The sequence below is a fragment of the Elephas maximus genome, chromosome 23, assembly GCF_024166365.1.
Source record: "Elephas maximus indicus isolate mEleMax1 chromosome 23, mEleMax1 primary haplotype, whole genome shotgun sequence".
Classification (NCBI taxonomy): domain Eukaryota; kingdom Metazoa; phylum Chordata; class Mammalia; order Proboscidea; family Elephantidae; genus Elephas; species Elephas maximus.
Window position 1 is genome coordinate 70,099,052 of NC_064841.1, and position 21,456 is coordinate 70,120,507.

The following is a 21,456-nucleotide window of genomic DNA, read 5'->3' on the forward strand; positions in this document are numbered from 1 at the left end:
GAAATGGTCCTTTGCAGCATATTCTGCTCCAAAAGAGATAAAATTAGTTACTTTAATATGCAAAGTTTAACTCTATCTCAGTGTGGGGTGTAGATGCAGTTTCAAAAAGAGGAACAAAGTGAGGTTTACTCATAGTGATGGAGGAAGGGTTCCAAAGAAAACAAGAATCGCTTTGCAAAGCCATTTCTTTATGTCATAGCGAACTAATATTTTCACAGATACAAGCATTTTTGGAATGTCTTCATATAATTATCTAAAAGAAAAACAGAAGATCTTTCTCTATTTATTAGTTGAATTTGAATTATGAACCTTCCCTCACTGTTTGCTGCTACCTCATAGCAACTGAATTTTGGACAAAAGGTGGTTGCACCAAAATATACGTGTATCCTGCACAAGATATTTGCTCTGCTTTTGCCCTTTACCCAATGTATACTATGCATCTATAAATCAGATTTCTCAAAGATTCCATGATTTGTAAGTTGATACTGATTCAAATCAATTAATCTGATGCAAAAAAAAAAAAAAAATTAGAGAGCTATCTATACACCTCAGACCCAGTAGAAGTTGGAGTTACAAAATCATCCTTATTTCGGTATTCAAGGTGAAAGGCATTGGAAGTATAATAAAGATATTTTATTTCCATCTTCGCCCAGTTATTTTTTTTAATAACTTTTATTAAGCTTCAAGTGAACGTTTACAAATCCAATCAGTCTGTCACACATATACATCTCACTCCCTACTCCCACTTGCTCTCCCCCTCTTGAGTCAGCCCTTTCAGTCTCTCCTTTCGTGACAATTTTGCCTGCTTCCCTCTCTCTCTATCCTCCCATCCCCCCTCCAGACAAGAGTTGCCAACACAATCTCAAGTGTCCACCTGATATAATTAGCTCGCTCTTCATCAGCGTCTCTCTCCCACCCGCTGACCAGTCCCTTTCATGTCTGATGAGTTGTCTTCGGGGATGGTTCCTGTCCTGTGCCAACAGAAGGTCTGGGGAGCATGGCCACCGGGATTCCTCTAGTCTCAGTCAGACCATTAAGTTTGGTCTTTTTATGAGAATTTGGGGTCTGTATCCCACTGATCTCCTGCTCCCTCAGGGGTCCTCTGCTGTGCTCCCTGTCAGGGCAGTCATCGATTGTGGCCGGGCACCAACTAGTTCTTTTGGTCTCAGGATGATGTAGGTCTCTGGTTCATGTGGCCCTTTCTGTCTCTTGGGCTCTTAGTTGCCGTGTGGCCTTGGTGTTCTTCATTTTCCTTTGCTCCAGGTGGGTTGAGACCAATTGATGCATCTTAGATGGCCGCTTGTTAGCATTTAAGACCCCAGACGCCACATTTCAAAGTGGGATGCAGAATGATTTCATAATAGAATTATTTTGTCAATTGACTTAGAAGTCCCCGCAAACCATGTTCCCCAGACCCCCGCCCTTGCTCGGCTGACCTTTGAAGCATTCATTTTATCCCGGAAACTTCTTTGCTTTTGGTCCAGTCCAATTGAGCTGACCTTCCATGTATTGAGTATTGTCCTTCCCTTCACCTAAAGCAGTTCTTATCTACTAATTAATCAATAAAAAACCCTCTCCCACCCTCCGTCCCTCCCCCCCTCGTAACCACAAAAGTATGTGTTCTTCTCAGGTTTACTATTTCTCAAAATCTTATAATAGTGGTCTTATACAAAATTTGTCCTTTTGCCTCTGACTAATTTCGCTCAGCGTAATGCCTTCCAGGTTCCTCCATGTTATGAAATGTTTCACAGATTCGTCACTGTTCTTTATCGATGTGTAGTATTCCATTGTGTGAATAGACCACAATTTATTTACCCATTCATCCGTTGATGGACACCTTGGTTGCTTCCAACTTTTTGCTATTGTAAACAGAGCTGCAATAAACATGGGTGTGCATATATCTGTTTGTATGAAGGCTCTTGTATCTCTAGGGTATATTCCCAGGAGTGGGTTTTCTGGGTTGTATGGTAGTTCTATTTCTAACTGTTTAAGATAACGCCAGATGGATTTCCAAAGTGGTTGTACCATTTTACATTCCCACCAGCAGTGTATAAGAGTTCCAATCTCTCCGCAGCCTCTCCAACATTTATTATTTTGTGTTTTTTGGATTAATGCCAGCCTTGCTGGTGTGAGATGGGATCTCATCGTAGTTTTTTTTTTTTTTTTTTTTATAATAACTTTTATTAAGCTTCAAGTGAGCATTTACAAATCCAATCAGTCTGTCACATATAAGTTTACATACATCTCACTCCCTACTCCCACTTACTCTCCCCGTCTTGAGTCAGCCCTTTCAGTCTCTCCTTTCTTGACAATTTTGCCGGCTTCCCTCTCTCTCTATCCTCCCATCCCCCCTCCAGACAAGAGTTGCCAACACAATCTCAAGTGTACACCTGATATAATTAGCTCACTCTTCATCAGCGTCTCTCTCCCACCCGCTGACCAGTCCCTTTCATGTCTGATGAGTTGTCTTCAGGGATGGTTCCTGTCCTGTGTCAACAGAAGGTCTGGAGAGCATGACCGCCGGGATTCCTCCAGTCTCAGTCAGACCATTAAGTTTGGTCTTCTTATGAGAATTTGGGGTCTGCATCCCACTGCTCTCCTGCTCCCTCAGGGGTCCTCTGCTGAGCTCCCTGTCAGGGCAGTCATCGATTGTGGCCGGGCACCAACTAGTTCTTCTGGTCTCAGGATGATGTAGGTCTCTGGTTCATGTGGCCCTTTCTGTCTCTTGGGCTCTTAGTTGTCATGTGGGCTTGGTGTTCTTCATTTTCCTTTGCTCCAGGTGGGTTGAGACCAATTGCTGCATCTTAGATGGCTGCTTGTTAGCATTTAAGACCCCAGACGCCACATTTCAAAGTGGGATGCAGAATGATTTCATAATAGAATTATTTTGCCAATTGACTTAGAAGTCCCCGCAAACCATGTTCCCCAGACCCCCACGCTTGCTCCGCTGAGCTTTGAAACATTCATTTTATCCCGGAAACTTCTTTGCTTTTGGTCCAGTCCAATTGAGCTGACCTTCCATGTATTGAGTGTTGTCTTTCCCTTCACCTAAAGCAGTTCTTATCTACTGATTAATCAATAAAAAAACCCTCTCCCACCCTCCCTCCCTCCCCCCCTCGTAACCACAAAAGTATGTGTTCTTCTCAGGTTTACTATTTCTCAAGATCTTATAATAGTGGTCTTATACAGTATTTGTCCTTTTGCCTCTGACTCATTTCGCTCAGCATAATGCCTTCCAGGTTCCTCCATGTTATGAAATGTTTCAGAGATTCGTCACTGTTCTTTATCGATGCGTAGTATTCCATTGTGTGAATATACCACAATTTATTTACCCATTCATCCGTTGATGGACACCTTGGTTGCTTCCAACTTTTTGCTATTGTAAACAGAGCTGCAATAAACATGGGTGTGCATATATCTGTTTGTGTGAAGGCTCTTGTTTCTCTAGGGTATATTCCGAGGAGTGGGATTTCTGGGTTGTATGGTAGTTCTATTTCTAACTGTTTAAGATAACGCCAGATAGATTTCCAAAGTGGTTGTACCATTTTACATTCCCACCAGCAGTGTATGAGAGTTCCAATCTCTCCGCAGCCTCTCCAACATTTATTATTTTGTGTTTTTTGGATTAATGCCAGCCTTGCTGGTGTGAGATGGAATCTCATCGTAGTTTTAATTTGCATTTCTCTAATGGCTAATGATCGAGAGCATTTTCTCATGTATCTGTTGGCTGCCTGAATATCTTCTTTAGAGAAATGTGTGTTCATATCCTTTGCCCACTTTTTGATTGGGTTGTTTGTCTTTTTGTGGTTGAGTTTTGACAGAATCATGTAGATTTTAGAGATCAGGCGCTGGTCGGAGATGTCATAGCTGAAAATTCTTTCCCAGTCTGTAGGTGGTCTTTTTAATCTTTTGGAGAAGTCTTTAGATGAGCATGGGTGTTTGATTTTTAGGAGCTCCCAGTTATCGGGTTTCTCTTCATCATTTTTGGTACTGTTTTGTATTCTGTTTATGCCCTGTATTAGGGCTCCTAGGGTTGTTCCAATTTTTTCTTCCATGATCTTTATCGTTTTAGTCTTTATGTTTAGGTCTTTGATCCACTTGGAGTTAGTTTTTGTGCGTGGTGTAAGGTATGGGTCCTGTTTCATTTTTTTGCAAATGGATATCCAGTTATGCCAGCACCATTTGTTAAAAAGGCTATCTTTTCCCCAATTAATTGACACTGGTCCTTTGTCAAATATCAGCTGCTCATACGTGGATGGATCTATGTCTGGGTTCTCAATTCTGTTCCATCGGTCTATGTGCCTGTTGTTGTACCAGTACCAGGCTGTTTTGACTACTGTGGCTGTATAATAGGTTCTGAAATCAGGTAGAGTGAGGCCTCCCACTTTCTTCTTCTTTTTCAGTAGTGCTTTGCTTATTCGGGGCTTCTTTCCCTTCCATATGAAATTGGTGATTTGTTTCTCTATCCCCTTAAAATATGACATTGGAATTTGGATCGGAAGTGTGTTAAATGTATAGATGGCTTTTGGTAGAATAGAGATTTTTACTATGTTAAGTCTTCCTATCCATGAGCAAGGTATGTTTTTGCACTTAAGTATGTCCTTTTGAATTTCTTGTAGTAGAGCTTTGTAGTTTTCTTTGTATAGGTCTTTTACATCCTTGGTAAGATTTATTCCTAAGTATCTTATCTTCTTGGGGGCTACTGTGAATGGTATTGATTTGGTTATTTCCTCTTCGATGTTCTTTTTGTTGATGTAGAGGAATCCAAGTGATTTTTGTATGTTTATTTTATAACCTGAGACTCTGCCAAACTCTTCTATTAGTTTCAGTAGTTTTCTGGAGGATTCCTTAGGGTTTTCTGTGTATATAATCATGTCATCTGCAAATAGTGATAACTTTACTTCTTCCTTGCCAATCCGGATACCTTTTATTTCTTTGTCTAGCCTAATTGCCCTGGCTAGGACTTCTAGCACGATGTTGAATAAGAGCGGTGATAAAGGGCATCCTTGTCTGGTTCCCATTCTCAAGGGAAATGCTTTCAGGTTCTCTCCATTTAGAGTGATATTGGCTGTTGGCTTTGCATAGATGCCCTTTATTATGTTGAGGAATTTTCCTTCAATTCCTATTTTGGTAAGAGTTTTTATCATAAATGGGTGTTGGACTTTGTCAAATGCCTTTTCGGCATCAATTGATAAGATCATGTGGTTTTTGTCTTTTGTTTTATTTATGTGATGGATTACATTAATGGTTTTTCTGATATTAAACCAGCCTTGCATACCTGGTATAAATCCCACTTGATCAGGGTGAATTATTTTTTTGATGTGTTGTTGGATTCTATTGGCTAGAATTTTGTTGAGGATTTTTGCATCTATGTTCATGAGGGATACAGGTCTATAATTTTCTTTTTTTGTAATGTCTTTACCTGGTTTTGGTATCAGGGAGATGGTGGCTTCATAGAATGAGTTTGGTAGTATTCCGTCTTTTTCTATGCTTTGGAATACCTTCAGTAGTAGTGGTGTTAACTCTTCTCTGAAAGTTTGGTAGAACTCTGCAGTGAAGCCGTCCGGGCCAGGGCTTTTTTTTGTTGGAAGTTTTTTGTTTACCGTTTCAATCTCTTTTTTTGTTATGGGTCTATTTAGTTGTTCTACTTCTGAATGTGTTAGTTTAGGTAGGTAGTGTTTTTCCAGGAATTCATCCATTTCTTCTAGGTTTTCAAATTTGTTAGAGTACAATTTTTCATAATAATATGAAATGATTCTTTTAATTTCATTTGGTTTTGTTGTGATGTGGTCCTTCTCGTTTCTTATTCGGGTTATTTGTTTCCTTTCCTGTATTTCTTTAGTCAGTCTAGCCAATGGTTTATCAATTTTGTTAATTTTTTCCAAGAACCACCTTTTGGCTTTGTTAATTCTTTCAATTGTTTTTCTGTTCTCTAATTCATTTAGTTCAGCTCTAATTTTTATTATTTGTTTTCTTCTGGTGCCTGATGGATTCTTTTGTTGCTCACTTTCTATTTGTTCAAGTTGTAGAGACAGTTCTCTGATTTTGGCTCTTTCTTCTTTTTGTATGTGTGCATTTATTGATATAAATTGGCCTCTGAGCACTGCTTTTGCTGTGTCCCAGAGGTTTTGATGGGAAGTATTTTCATTCTCGTTGCTTTCTATGAATTTCCTTATTCCCTCCTTGATGTCTTCTATAACCCAGTCTTTTTTCAGGAGCGTATTGTTCATTTTCCAAGTATTTGATTTCTTTTCCCTAGTTTTTCTGTTATTGATCTCTAGTTTTATTGCCTTGTGGTCTGAGAAGATGCTTTGTAATATTTCGATGTTTTGGATTCTGCAAAGGTTTGTTTTATGACCTAATATGTGGTCTATTCTAGAGAATGTTCCATGTGCGCTAGAAAAAAAAGTATATTTTGCAGCAGTTGGGTGGAGAGTTCTGTATAAGTCAATGAGGTCAAGTTGGTTGATTGTTGTAAGTAGATCTTCCGTGTCTCTATTGAGCTTCTTACTGGATGTCCTGTCCTTCTCCGAAAGTGGTGTTTTGAAGTCTCCTACTATAATTGTGGAGGTATCTATCTCACTTTTCAATTCTGTTAAAATTTGATTTATGTATCTTGCAGCCCTGTCATTGGGTGCATAAATATTTAATATGGTTATGTCTTCCTGATCAATTGTCCCTTTTATCATTATATAGTGTCCTTCTTTATCTTTTGTGGTGGATTTAAGTCTAAAGTCTATTTTGTCAGAAATTAATATTGCTACTCCTCTTCTCTTTTGCTTATTGTTTGCTTGATATATTTTTTTCCATCCTTTGAGTTTTAGTTTGTTTGTGTCTCTGAGTCTAAGGTGTGTCTCTTGTAGGCAGCATATAGATGGATCGTGTTTCTTTATCCAGTCTGTGACTCTCTGTCTCTTTATTGGTGCATTTAGTCCATTTACATTCAGAGTAATTATAGATAAATAAGTTTTTAGTGCTGTCATTTTGGTGCCTTTTTATGTGTGTTGTTGACAATTTCATTTTTCCACATACTTTTTTGTGCTGAGGCGTTTTTCTTAGTAAATTTTGAGATCCTCCTTTTCGTAGTGTTTGACTTTATGTTAGTTGAGTCGTTACGTTTTTCTTGGCTTTTATCTTGAGTTATAGAGTTGTTATACCTTTTTGTGGTTACCTTATTATTTACCCCTATTTTTCTAAGTAAAAACCTAACTTGTATTGTTCTATATCACCTTGTAGCACTCTCCACATGGCAGTTCAATGCCTCCTGTATTTAGTCCCTCTTTTTGATTATTGTGATCTTTTACCTATTGACTTCCATAATTCCCTGTTATGTGTATTTTTTTTTTAATTAATCTTAATTTGTTTGTTTTTGTGATTTCCCTATTTGAGTTGATATCAGGACGTTCTGTTTTGTGACCTTGTGTTGTGCTGATATCTGATATTATTGGTTCTCTGACCAAACAATATCCTTTAGTATTTCTTGTAGCTTTGGTTTGGTTTTTGCAAATTCTCTAAACTTGTGTTTGTCTGTAAATAACTTAATTTCACCTTCATATTTCAGAGAGAATTTTGCTGGATATATGATCCTTGGCTGGCAGTTTTTCTCCTACAGTGCTCTGTATATGTCGTCCCATTTCCTTCTTGCCTGCATGGTTTCTGCTGAGTAGTCTGAACTTATTCTTATTGATTCTCCCTTGAAGGAAACCTTTCTTTTCTCCCTGGCTGCTTTTAAAATTTTCTGTTTATCTTTGGTTTTGGCGAGTTTGATGATAATATGTCTTGGTGTTTTTCTTTTTGGATCAATCCTAAATGGGGTTCGATGAGCATCTTGGATAGATATCTTTTCGTCTTTCATGATGTCAGGGAAGTTTTCTGTCAGGAGTTCTTCAACTATTTTCTCTGTGTTTTCTGTCCCCCCTCCCTGTTCTGGGACTCCAATCATCCGCAGGTTATCTTTCTTGATAGAGTCCCACATGATTCTTAGGGTTTCTTCATTTTTTTAAATTCTTTTATCTGATTTTTTTTCAGCTATGTTGGTGTTGATTCCCTGGTCCTCCAGATGTCCCAGTCTGCATTCTAATTGCTCGAGTCTGCTCCTCTGACTTCCTATTGCATTGTCTAATTCTGTAATTTTATTGTTAATCTTTTGGATTTCTACATGCTGTCTCTCTATGGATTCTTGCAACTTATTAATTTTTCCAGTATGTTCTTGAATAATCTTTTTGAGTTCTTCAACAGTTTTATCAGTGTGTTCCTTAGCTTTTTCTGCAGTTTGCCTCATTTCATTTGTGATGTCTTGAAGCATTCTGTAAATTAGTTTTTTATATTCTGTATCTGATAATTCCAGGATTGTATCTTCATTTGGGAAAGATTTTGATTCTTTTGTTTGGGGGGTTGGAGAAGCTGTCATGGTCTGCTTCTTTAAGTGGTTTGATATGGATTGTTGTCTCCGAGCCATCACTGGGAAACTAGTTTTTCCAGAAAATCTGCTGCGTCCAGTCCAAATCCCGGTGGGATGGTTCCCTGGCTGGGACGCTGCTCTCCCCATTTCAAGACCAGTCACTGCCTCCTGGGGACTTCTCCTACCGGCTGTGTCCCACGCCGCCTGTGGAACTGGCTGGGCCCCTTCCCGGGGTTAATTCAGGGGGGTGGAGCAGCTCTCCGTGTTTATGCCGTAGCTGCTTCCAGTCCAAATCCCGACGAGACGGTTCCCCAGCTGGGACGCTGCTCTTCCTGCTCCAAGACCAGTCACTGCCTCCCGGGGACTTCTCCTACCGGCTGCGTCCCACACCGCCCGTGGAACTGGCTGGTCCCCCTCCCGGGGTTAGTTCAGGGGGGTGGAGCAGCTCTCTGTGCTTGTGCCGTACCTGACTGGTACGCTGGCTCCAGGCTCTGGAAACAATCGCTGCTTCCCCGTATTAGTTCGTTCTCCGTCTCTAAATCTGTGTTTGTTGTTCAGGGTTCGTAGATTGTTATGTATGTGATCGATTCACTTGTTTTTCCATGTCTTTGTTGTAAGAGGGATCCAAGGTAGCCTCTGCCTAGTCCGCCATCTTGGCTCCGCCCTCCCGCCCAGTTATTTTTGAAATAATGTATTTTGTGTAATTATGTATTATATGTTTACTACAGATACAGTGTTGTAAAGTGATTCAGACAAAGGTACAAACATATTCTCCTGATAACCAGGAATTATGATTTCACTAAAATGCTACTTTACTGTGTACTGTTATTAAATATTAAATGATCAATTAAAGGTAAATGCAAAACACAAATCAAAATACAAGCCAAAAAAAAAAAATCCTGAAGAATTAATTATCAATTACAAATGCATTTATACACTTTAAAATGCTTAGGAATTAGCTAATTAGCTTTTCCCTAAATGCCTGCATTAACATGAGTTAGTTTAACAAACCACTTTGTTTCAGAGTTTTTCATCTGTACTGTCTTCCAGTACATTTATTAAGCCTAAAACTAAACTAGGTCTCTAAAGTAACACCAGAGAAGAAAAAAGGACTTAAATAGCCTACCAAAGAATATTTTTAAAATCTTTGATCAGACTGGTTCAATATCTCTATGTACCTCCATTTCAAAACTGCATATAACTGTCAAAAACGATAAGATTACATATCAGATATTGTCATACTTCTGCCCTGGCTAGTGATGAGATCTTATCAAGGTGAAGCTCTTCAATTTCTCCCTCTCTCTCTTTTTTTATTGTAAGTGAGAAATGCCTTACAAGGTCTTCAGGCCATAAGCAATGTTTTATTAAAAAAAAAAAAAAGAAGAGAGAGAAAATAGTTTCTAGATACATTTTTTTTTCTGTCTCATCAAACTCCATATCTTTCTTTTAAAACCAAATCAAAACAGCCTGAGCAATGAATGAATAAAGTCACTGAGAAGATAAAAATTACTCATCGTTCCAGGATTGCTGCCGTTCAACTTAAAATACAACTTTTGGGCATATAACATCTGTTCATGGACTGAGTAGAAATGTAACATCATCCTCCCATCTCATACCTTCACATTATGAAAATGAAAAGTGGTTTGCTGTAGGTGACTCATTCACTCGTGTTCATTCAAAAGAGTGAGATAATTTGAAAAATCAGAATCATACAACAGTTGTGCATTAGTACAAGGATACCTGTTTTTTTGTTAAAAACTAGCCTTTTGCTTTTTTATATAGATCCCAGAATCACATGAACGCAAGAAATAAGGACTACACATCCGTGTTTCTAGAGACATACTTGTCTTTACTAAGAAGAATAAAGGTTTAGGCTTCATCGTAGAGGGCACAGGATGCAGAAAGGAAAGCAAAAACGGGCCTTTGTGTCAAGTTAAAAAGCTTGGGCTTAATCCTACGAGTCCTGAAAAGCCATTAAGTGTTTAAAGTAATCGCTCACCAGATACGAATTTCAGATAGATCCTTCTGGGAGCCTCATGAAGGATGGATTTAAACTGGTTGACAGACTACCACAGGGGATCCGGAATGAAAAGATTACGAAGAAACTTCCAGAACAAACCTGTGCATTAGAGTATTGGCATGACGATATCTAATATGATCTAATATGTGGTTTTTTTTTTTTTTTCAATTTCTACATGCCGTTATTTTATTTTTTTAATTCTTACTATTCAAATGCATTTCTCATCCTCTATTCCTCACTGTGTCAAACATTTTATCTGGTCACACACTGAAAATTTTCATTCATATCTAGAATTTCTTTCTCTCCACTCTTCCTTACTTCTAGTAAAATTCAGAGATTATATCCACTCCATCCCTGCGATGCATATTACATTTCCAATTTGTCTTCTGTAATACTGTTCTTCTTTGGTCTATGCTAATGGACTGCTACCTAATGTGTAAACCTGCTTCAAGTTCTTCCAATTCCACTTCAATCCAAAAGTAGTTGCCAAGATACATCTTATTTTTTTTAACTCTATAATTTATTATCTCATTTCCCAACATAAAATATTTTATCATATCCTAAAGGTCCATTATCAATTTGGCAGCCAATTTTTTTTCCCCCCAGTGGATCCAGGTATTATGAACTCTATTCTAATCATATCAGACTGCAAGTATTCCCATAATGTGCCATGGTACTTCTTAGGGCAGTGGTTAAGCACTTGGCTACTAACAGAAAGGTTGGTGGTTCAAACTCATCCGCCGCTCCATGGGAGAAAAATGTGGAAGTCTGCTTTGGTAAAGATTACAGCCTAGGAAATCCCATGGGGCAGTTCTACTCTATCATATAGGGTCTCTATAGGGTCACTTTTCTAGGGACTGATCCTCCTGATAACATGTCCAAAGTCTGTGAGACATCCCTGGAGAAGGACATCATGCTTGGTAAAGTAGAGGGTCAGTGAAAAAGAGGAAGACCCTCAACAAGATGAATTGACACAACGAACTGCAACAACAGGCTTAAGTGTAACAACAGTTGTGAGAATGGCTCAGGACCAGGCAGTGTTTCCCTCAGTTATACATAGGGTCACTATGAGCCAGAACCCACTCGAAGGCACCTAACAACAACAACAGCAATGGGTCATTATGAGGAAGATTCAACTCAATGGCAATGGGCTAATCAGTTGACCATGAGATGGGGAGATTATCAGAATGGGCCCAATGTAATCACAAGGGCCCTTGTAAGTGGAAGAAGGAGGCAGAAAGGACAGAGCTGGCAATATGATATGGACTTAGCATGACACTGCTGGCTTTGAAGATGGAGGACTGGAACCACAAGGTAAGGGATGTGTGTGAACTCTTAAAACTGGAAAAGGCAAGGGATCAGATTCTTCCCTGAGTCTCCAAAAGGAAAGCAGTACTGCTGACACCTGATTGTAGCCACTGAGACCCATTTTGAACTTCTGACATCCAGAGCTGTAAGATAATACATTTCTCTTCTAAGCAGTGAGGATTGTGATAGTTCGTTACAGCTGCAATGGTAAACTAATACAGAGAAAATTGACATCTCTTGCTTTGAGGTAATGAAAATAAATACACATATAAAAAATATACTAATGCCTATTACCTTTCTAGTCCTTTTTACAGGTAGCCTCATTTTATTTTTACCACCATATGAAACAGGTGTTTTTATATTCAGTTTAAACAATAAGAAAATCAATGCTCATAAATCTTTAGTACTTTGCCAATACTGCAAAACTAGGTGATGGAGATGCATGAGAAGGACCAATCTAAGTTGGTCTGATTCTGAAGCTGTTGATCTCTCCTCTGTACTATGCTGCCTTCCTATTGTACTCCAGTTTTCCCACGTATATGCTCTTATTTAATAATCAAAACTCTTGAAACTAAGCTTAGCGACCTGCTCTAGATCACACAGCTTGCCGTTCTGAATCCAAACACCATGGTTTTTCCAGTGCTCAGTTGCCAGATTATAGTACCAATATCTAAAATAATTGACTTGATATCTATGGCACAGCTGCCTTACTTTGGCAACACTTCATAGGGAAATATAAAGCTCAGATCTGTTTCCCATCATCTTTGATGGAAAATAGTTGAAAGAAACACCATTGACGTTAATTCCTCACTTCTCCATCATGAAGCAATAGCTGGACTTTGAATTTTTTTTTTTTTCAAAGCAAGCAGACTCATTTAATGGTTCCCCAAGTTTATTCCATTGGCTGTGAAAACTTTTAGGGCAGCTGCTAAAACGTTTTGGGAATCTGCAATTGTGTGTCCCTTTTTTGGGTATAATGTAATACAGATGCAGTAGGAAGTCTTGTCTGTTCTCTTTAGCAATAATTTTTCTATCTTCACTTCCACCTACTTATTCAAGGGAGGAAGACACCTCTAACGGTAATGATATTAGCATTAAAATAAAGAACAGAATGGTAGCATAAATATCTATGCTATTGCCACTTTCCTACTCATAATTTCCTTCTACATATCTTATTCATTAAAATCATATTTATTGAATGATCAGGTTTTTTTTAATTTAAAACATTTTTATTAGTTCTAAGCAATAAAGAGATATATGTTAAATATACTAAATGGATATTATTAATATTAAAGAAAAGGAAGAATGGAGTAAACTTTTGAAAACTTGGTTGCATTTTCAGATTCCTAGACTTAGCAAAATTCTTACATTTCCAAGAATGTAAAAGGCATGTGGAGAGGAAATCCCAGATCTGTGAACAGGTTGAAAGCAGTGGAAATGTAGTTGAAATATGGAAACTTAGAACTGCAAATTTCAACAGGTATCTGCTATCCACTGGCCTGATTTTAGTGAGTCATTAAATTATCCAGTATCTTAAGCTATTCTCACCCTTAGGAGCTTACTGGAAATTTTTCTGCAGAGAGAGACAAAAAGAGATTGATTGATTATAATTATTGCATAATCGACAAGCAATCACTTCACCAGGCAGCCATCTGCTTGAAGTGATAAGCATTAGAAGTTTTGATTTTTGACTGAAGATGTTTTGTGATGAGTTCTCAAGATGAGAAAAAATTAAATTATGGAAAAAATGTAAGCTGAATGCTACATCCACATCCTATCCTATCACTCTGAAATGGAGCCTTAATGGTGAGCTTCTCAGTCTCAATGTCTGAATATACTGTTTACTTGAGATTATTTGTGCCACTCTGAGACAAACAGTACTACATAGGAAATCAAGTGGCGTTAGAAGTCACAGAACCTTGAAGATCATTCTTTCCATTTTCACGCAAAACATAGCACCATCAGGCCACTCTAAGATTCAAAGTGTTTTGTGGGAAACAGTTCCCTTAGTCTGGACACCGTTATGTACATAAGAGGTCTAAGAACCCCAGCCACCATGTGTTCCCTCAGCCTTCTCTCTGACCAGGAAACACAGACCCAAGGAGAAGGAGAGTGAGAACAGAAGAATAGAGGTGGTGGCTGTGGCTGGCCTACTCATTCCAGGTTACCCATGTAAAATCTTTTGTTTATACTTGGAAGATAAAACCTGACTTTATAACAAAGAGTCAGATTGAATAATTTAGTCTTGAAATGCTACCAAAATATTGTAAAATGCTGTTTAATTTCAATAGTAATTCAAGTAGTTTAATTACTCTACAAATAAAGAGATAGATTATTGGTAATCTCAGTCTCAAATGACAAAGAATTTAAAAAATTTACCCTGATATTACATTAGAGTTTGTTGTAATTTACTTGTATGTGCATTAATGAAACACAAGGGGAAGCCCCTGAGAACATTGTCCTCAGATGGAAGACATCAATAAGATGCCACAAAATCTATGCTGGGAATTTAACTGTAGTGATGTCTAATACGTGTTGCGTGTTTGCAGTGTGACATAATCTGAGTTAATTATATGTGTTAAGTCTTCCAATTGTTTTTAAGGTAGGATTTCTATTATTCACTGCCTTTTTTTTTTTTTGTATGAAGAAAATGAGATATAAAACAACTTGTGCAGAGTTCAACAGTTACTACATAGAAAAGCTGAAATACTTACCCAAGGCAGCCTGGCTCCCTAAGGTACCTATTTTACCTTGTTTTGTGACTTCTAAAGGTCTTCAGCCCAAGTTAGAACGAATAAATGATTTGATTAGTTAAATAAATAATCGAATAATTACATAAGCCAGTAAAATCCATGGAAAGGAATAGTCATACTGGGATGCTTTTATGAACACTCACATACATATATCTAACTAAAAGAAATATTGATATCTGTTCATATATTTAAACTTTTTAATTAAAAATACTATGTATTCAAAAAAGGGAGAGAACCATGTAACAAATCCCCATGTACTCTTCAGCCAACCTCAATAATGATCAAATCATGACCAGTATTGCTTCAGCTCTACCTACGCTCCCGCCCCTAGATTATTTTGAAGTACTTCCCAGACCTCTGATCACATCTGAAGTTGTCGTTAATGGCAAGTTTCTACAGAGATCCAGGTGTGAGATATCTGGAAGTAAGAATAAAGGTTGGCAGACATGGTAAACAGCAAAGAATCAAGGTCTAGAGCTTCTGAGAGGACTTAGAAGGCTTGTAGGTGTATCCGGAGGCGTAGGGCGAAACTGGAAAAAACTGTGAGCAAGTGGGCCTGGTAGAGACTATATTTGCAGGAGGCAAGTTGAAATAAATATGTAAAGGCAAGTCATTCAGTAATGAAAAAAGACGGATTGATGCTCTACCAACAAATTAAAAAACTAAAAAAAAAAAAAAAACGATCATTCAGCAAATAAACTTGGGCTCAAGCCATTAAGCCTCATTTCTCAAAACACAATCTTCTTATCCTAAGGTGATTTTTCCCACTGTGGATCTCCTTGTTAGCAGACAGCACCGTGAAAGAAAGTCGCTGAACTGTAACTAAACTTCAGAAACAGAAACGGGCTAATGGGGCTAATGTTTAATAGTATAATGAGGGGTGTGCACACCTTGCAGAGTTTGTCATTTTTTGCTTTATGATGTTTGCTTGAAATAATGTGGTCAGCACTGTCCCTAAAATTCTCTTTCCGACACTTAAGGCAAATGAACTCTCGTGTAACATAAGGTTCCACCTTTTACTATTTCTGACACGAACTTGAGTGTTACACTCAGGAACGGTTTGACACTGTAATTTAAAATGACAAAGGGAAGTGAACTGTGAGATTTACCTGAATGGGATACTCCCCTTGGACCTTACCATCCCAACACCATCCTGTGAAGCTGTCACATTGGGTGAGGCTCTAAACGGAGATGAAGGTGGGGCAGACATACCTTCACAGCAGGTTAAGTACAAAGAAGTTTGGGAATCGAGGCCATGTTTAAATCAAGCCTTAGAAATCTGTCTGTGGATCCATCTCTTTAGTCACTTACAGTCCCCAAGTTGCCAAGGGTACTCAAGATACATGGGTGAAGAAATGTGTCTCAGGTATAGCTATGTTTGAATATAATGAACATCTACTATGTATATTTTTTTGAGAATTTGGAGTTGAAATAAAGAAGTTGTTCTTAAATTTAGGACTGACCCTGTAAATTAATACAAAAATAACCATTTCCTAAATGAATCACTTAGATAATAAAAATAACACAAAATAAAACATATCTTTAAAAATTAAGCATTTAAACTGTGGATCATAAAACAGAGGAAAAGTGATACTCTAAGATTACTAAGAAATGCTAATTAATGCAAGATAGGCATTTATGATGGCAACATAATCATAAAGCTCATTACTGTAGTACTTTGACAGAAAACCACCATGTTTTCCCATGTCAAGCCGGCTCCAAAATAACTTTCACCATTTTAAACTAAATGCCTTTTTTGAGAAGAAAAAAAGAGGGAAACCCATGGAGGAATCGTGGTCAATATAATGAAAATATTTCTGTGAAATGCTTTAGAGGAGGACTGTATTATACTCAAATCCAAGGTGTAAAAAAAAAGGATCTTTTCTTTTTTCAAGAGAAAGAAGCATGACAAAACAAATACCTTAAATTTTAAAAACAAACTGGCTAAGTTGGACATAATACAGTTTGTGTTTAATAATTAATATTGATACCAACAAAGGCAATGATGAAGCTGATGGTGATAATGACTTTAGTGGTGGCGGTGGCGGTGGGGAAGCGACCTGACTCTAGAAGGTGTGTAAAAGTTAGCACACGAAGGAATAAATGTATTTTATTATATCTATTTTAAAACTCCAGATCTTGTGGAATTTTTTGTTAATTAACACAATAAATTAAATCATGCAATTAGTAAATATTAATGAATTGAATTCATTTAATTGGCTTGAAATTGAGGTCATTTTATAGTACGATTGCTTCTACCCAATATTAACCTTCATGGGAGAAATCTTGTATTTCTGTATTTATCACTAAAAATTCACGGTGTGTGGGGGTAGCTCATCTCATATTGTGCACAGAAGGCTAGGTTCATTACCCATGCTAATAATACTAGTGACATTTTTTTGCAGTGTAAGGCACTCATTGATTTGTTTTTAATTGCAAGCTCCATGGACTTCTATGTCATCTTTGGGAAACTCACAGATGCAAAAATGCTGAGCTTGTCTTAAAAGGCACTGCTGGAACAGAAATGAATGAATTTTCCTAAAAATACATACCTATATTTAAAAGGTATGTTAACAAGTGGAAATACATTAAAAAAAAAAAAATACATTAGCGAGTCCTATACTCGCTTTCCAAGTCTAAAGAAATGGTAGCTAACTGGAGATAAGACAGACCATTAAACGGAATAATCTGGATGCAAGAGGGAAGAAAAGAAGCTCTAATGTGACAATTTGATATTACGTAATTAGGCACATTAACCTCACGATCCCATTTTATCTTGATGTTCTAAAGTACGTCCATTGTTTAGGTTACAGAAAGCAAATCGCAGAGATAAGAAATAAGTGACTTGCTGTAATATTATTATAATTATGTTTCCTTTTTTGTGCTTTCAAGTAGTCATGTGAACATAGGCTAGGGTTTGCACACTGTTGTAAGCTGACGAGCACAGAGACTTCCACTCCGTCATGTAAGTTCATCAAAGCCCTTTCACCCTTCTTGTTCCCGTTGCAAATCAGCGCCCAGCAGTCACTGACTAGGTCCATACATTCACATGGGTGCTGATTTACAATCTGACCCATTGCTGCTGAGTCGATTCCAACTCATACTGACCCTACAGGTCAGAGTAGAACTGCCCCATAGGGTTTCCAAGGAGTGGCTGGTGGATTCGAACTGCCGACCTTCTGGTTAGCAGCCAAAATGATTAACCATTGCGCCACCTGTACTACTAGATTTGCAATCTAGTAGTTTCAAAATTCTGCTCTTACATACTCTCTTAAATAATATGTTCTGTCAGGAGTAAGTAAAAGAGAAATTTAGCTTCCTTCAATCGATGCCACGGCTTTCTCTCTCTCTCTTTTTATTTAGGGGCTTGTCAGCATCTTGAACTGTAATGAAATCTGTCTATTCCATACTTGAAAATCTTTTGATTAGCCAGCAACAGATGGTCATGACCTGAGAGTTTCTCCCCAAGCTCTAATTTCACCATTTTCCCTCTCTAGTCCCTCTTATTCATTTAGCACATATATTTAAGAAAAAAAAAAAAAAGTAAGAATACCAACATAGATGAAATATAAGTTTGTTCCAGTCTGAAAAGAACAAAGCTCTCCTGGGGTTGAATTCAGTATCAGGCAGATTCACCTCAAAGTCAATTCAAAGAATCTTTTATTGAATTCACCAGAAAGACAGAATTATAGCATTGTCCTGTGGTCTGAACCCTGAGGCCAATTTCATAGGGAGACTCCATAGAAATGTGAAATCAGATGTAAAATGAACTTTTTCAAGAGCAATTTCATTAATCCTCTTGGCACAGAAAAGTTTTATTATTTTTAAAAACTGCTGTATAGTATCTTACCTCAATTAGCAAAAATGACCTTTTTATTATAATGAAAACTTTTAACATGAGTTCTTTATTAAAGCAAAGGATAAATGAAAAGTGTAAATGCCATATCATCCTTGGGTTTTCGATCTACATTGTAATGTGACTATAGTTTTAATAAAATATGTTTAGTATTTCAAATTATTTTTCTTTCCTTTTCATTCTGACTGCTGGAAGATTAGTTAACTTTATGGAAGACTGAGACTACAGCATACTTAGGTCCTTCTGTGATCACAGTGAGGCTGTGTGGGGCCTCTCCATGCGTGATCCCCAGCTCTTAGCATAGATGTTCCTTCAGTTACTGAAGAACAGTTATGAAATTCTACAGCTAACCCCAGCCCAGAAAAAAAAAAAAAAAATACATTTTGAATACTGTGTGAATTGGTCACAGCACACAGCAATGCCTGTTATACAGAGGGAAAGAATTCATTCAAATAGTGCTTTGCCACCGGTGAGTTTCAAAACCCAATATGCACCTTTGACATATCTAAGAGCACTTGGAAGTTTGACCCTTTTGAGATGTTTCTCGTCTTGGGGCCATTGTCTTTGATTCCACGTATATGTGGTAGATTAAAGGCATAACTAGGTGTGAGGATCCTGACACTACAGTGCTTGCAAAATTGTAATCCCTTGCTTTAAGTTAGGAAAGAGGCCTTGTTAGCTTCACTGTCTGTGTTGGCACGCCTCTCCTTGTGTGCCCACTCTTTCCCCTTTCAATGAGTTGGCTCAAGACCAAGCCTGTTGAGATACTGTTTAAAGGTGAGGGTTGCCTCTGTTTATGTCAGTCCTGACTCTCCCTGTTCCCGTAGCACTGGCACACCAGAAGCCACGGAGCAGAGGGCGGTGTGGGAGAGGAGGAATCAAGGCATCATCCTTCTCCTTTTCCTGGCACGCACCTTTCCTCACTGTTCAATGAGGCAAGAGGTAGCATGTGTTTCTACTTCCCATCTAAGTAACTTACACCTTCCAAAGAGGTCTCAGAATATTCAAGGATGAGAAGTGTTTCTTCTTATTTGTTTCCACCAAAAACAAGATAATATTACTCTATAGATATTGAATTCATGTTGCTTTTATATAATTTTATAAATGAGCTCCCTAACTATAAATTTGGAAGCCCTGGTGGTATAGTGGTTAAGTGCTACGACTGCTAACCAAAGGGTCAGCAGTTCGAATCCACCAGGCACTCCTTGGAAACTCTATGGGGCAGTTCTACTCTGTCCTATGGGGTCGATATGAGTCAGAATCGACTCGACGGCACTGAGTTTTAACTATAAATTTAATTTACAGCAATACTGAAACAGGGAAAAAATAACTATAAATCTCTTGGGGAATCAATACCAATGGCATTTCTTAATTTTCCCTATATGATTCCACACCTGAGTTTTCTCTTTGTTTATAGTCCATTGAGATTCTTTTTGTTGTTGTTTGCTTGTTTGTTTTACTACAGTGGATTCACATAAACACATCTTGTATTTAAGATTTATGCAATAAATATATTCAGGATTACCCTTGATAATCCTTCAAGAAGTGGCAATGTTAAAGCCCTACATACTACCTCTCAAAGCATTTTGTTTCCTCCCTTTGGTTGGGCAGATGAGTACTTCTTTGGGAAAGCACCTGATTTAGCAGTGGCTTGCACTTATGGCCCACACGGTCCCATAATACGTTTTCTTTAAAAGTAGAATCCCACTTGGCCCTGTCAGCAGGTCACCTATAAGAGGCATGCTGTGATTGAACCTGATGGAGGACAACCGAGAACCATCTTCCATCTCAGCCTAACCCAGGGGCATGTGCGCATTGAGGGAAATGTTTGCCAGACTGGTTAAATTCTTATTTTTCTTCCTTTCTCCTTTGCTCTCTCACTAGCTTTCAGTCTTACTTAAACTCTAACTTGTGCTCTTTTTATGAAAGCAGGGGGTTAATTTAAATGTTTATTTAATGTCATTTCACTGTTCCCATATTTGAACATCAATCATGATTCTTCTTTATGCGGTAATACCAATCTATTAACTGATAACCCCTCATAATTTCTAAATTACTAGGTTTATATTTGTGATTGTGATTAAGTCGTCATGCATTATTTAGTTTATCACAGTGATTCCATAATTAAGATATAACTAGACCCATTTTCCAGGTAAGGAAGCAGAATTTAAGCAGTTTTTGAAAGTTTACAAGGGGTAATGCTAATATTCTGATTAATTTGACTAAAATAAATGTGTGGAGTTTTTGCTTTTAACAAATAACTGATATTTATTAAGTTAAATATATATTAATGATAAATCATTAATTCTATAGTAATAGTATTATTGAATTATTTTTTGATGAATAATTAAGTTTCCACTGTGTACTAAGTATGTTTTAGAGGTTGTCATTTCTGTTGTAAGTAGTTGCCAGCAAACTGGCTCTGACTCACACCGACCTTATGTATAACAGAGCAAAACATGCCTGGTCCTGTGCCATCTTCATGATCATTGGTATGTTTGAGTCCATTGTTGTGACTACTGAGGGCTTCCATCATTTTCACTGACCCTAAACTGTACTGAAAACTCTGGTGGTGTAGTGGCTACGTGCTGATGCTGCTAGCCAAGAGGTCAGCAGTTCAAATCCACCAGGCACGCCTTGGAAACTCCAGTTCTACTCTGTCCTATAGGGCCGCTATGAGTCAGAATCGACTCCATGGCAATGTTTTTTTTTTTTTTTTTTTTTAACTATACCAAATATGATGTCCTTGTCTAGCAATTGGTCTTTCTTGTTCACATGTCCAAAGTAAAAAGGCCAAAGTCTTGCCATCCTCACTTCTAAGGAGTATTCTGGGTGTACATCTTCTAAGACTACTTTGTTCTCCTGGCAGTCCACAGTATATTCAGTATGACAAACTAACAGATAGGTGGTAATTTTTTTTTCTTTTTTTAATTGTACTTTAGATGAAGGTTTACAGAACAAACTAGTTTCTCTTTAAACTGTTAGCACACATATTGTTTTATGACCTTGGTTAACAACCCCGCGACATGTCAACATTCTCCCTTCTCAGCCTTGGGTTCCCCTGCTGCCTTCTAGTCCTTGCCCCAGGGCTATTGTGTTCCTTTAGTCTTCTTTTATT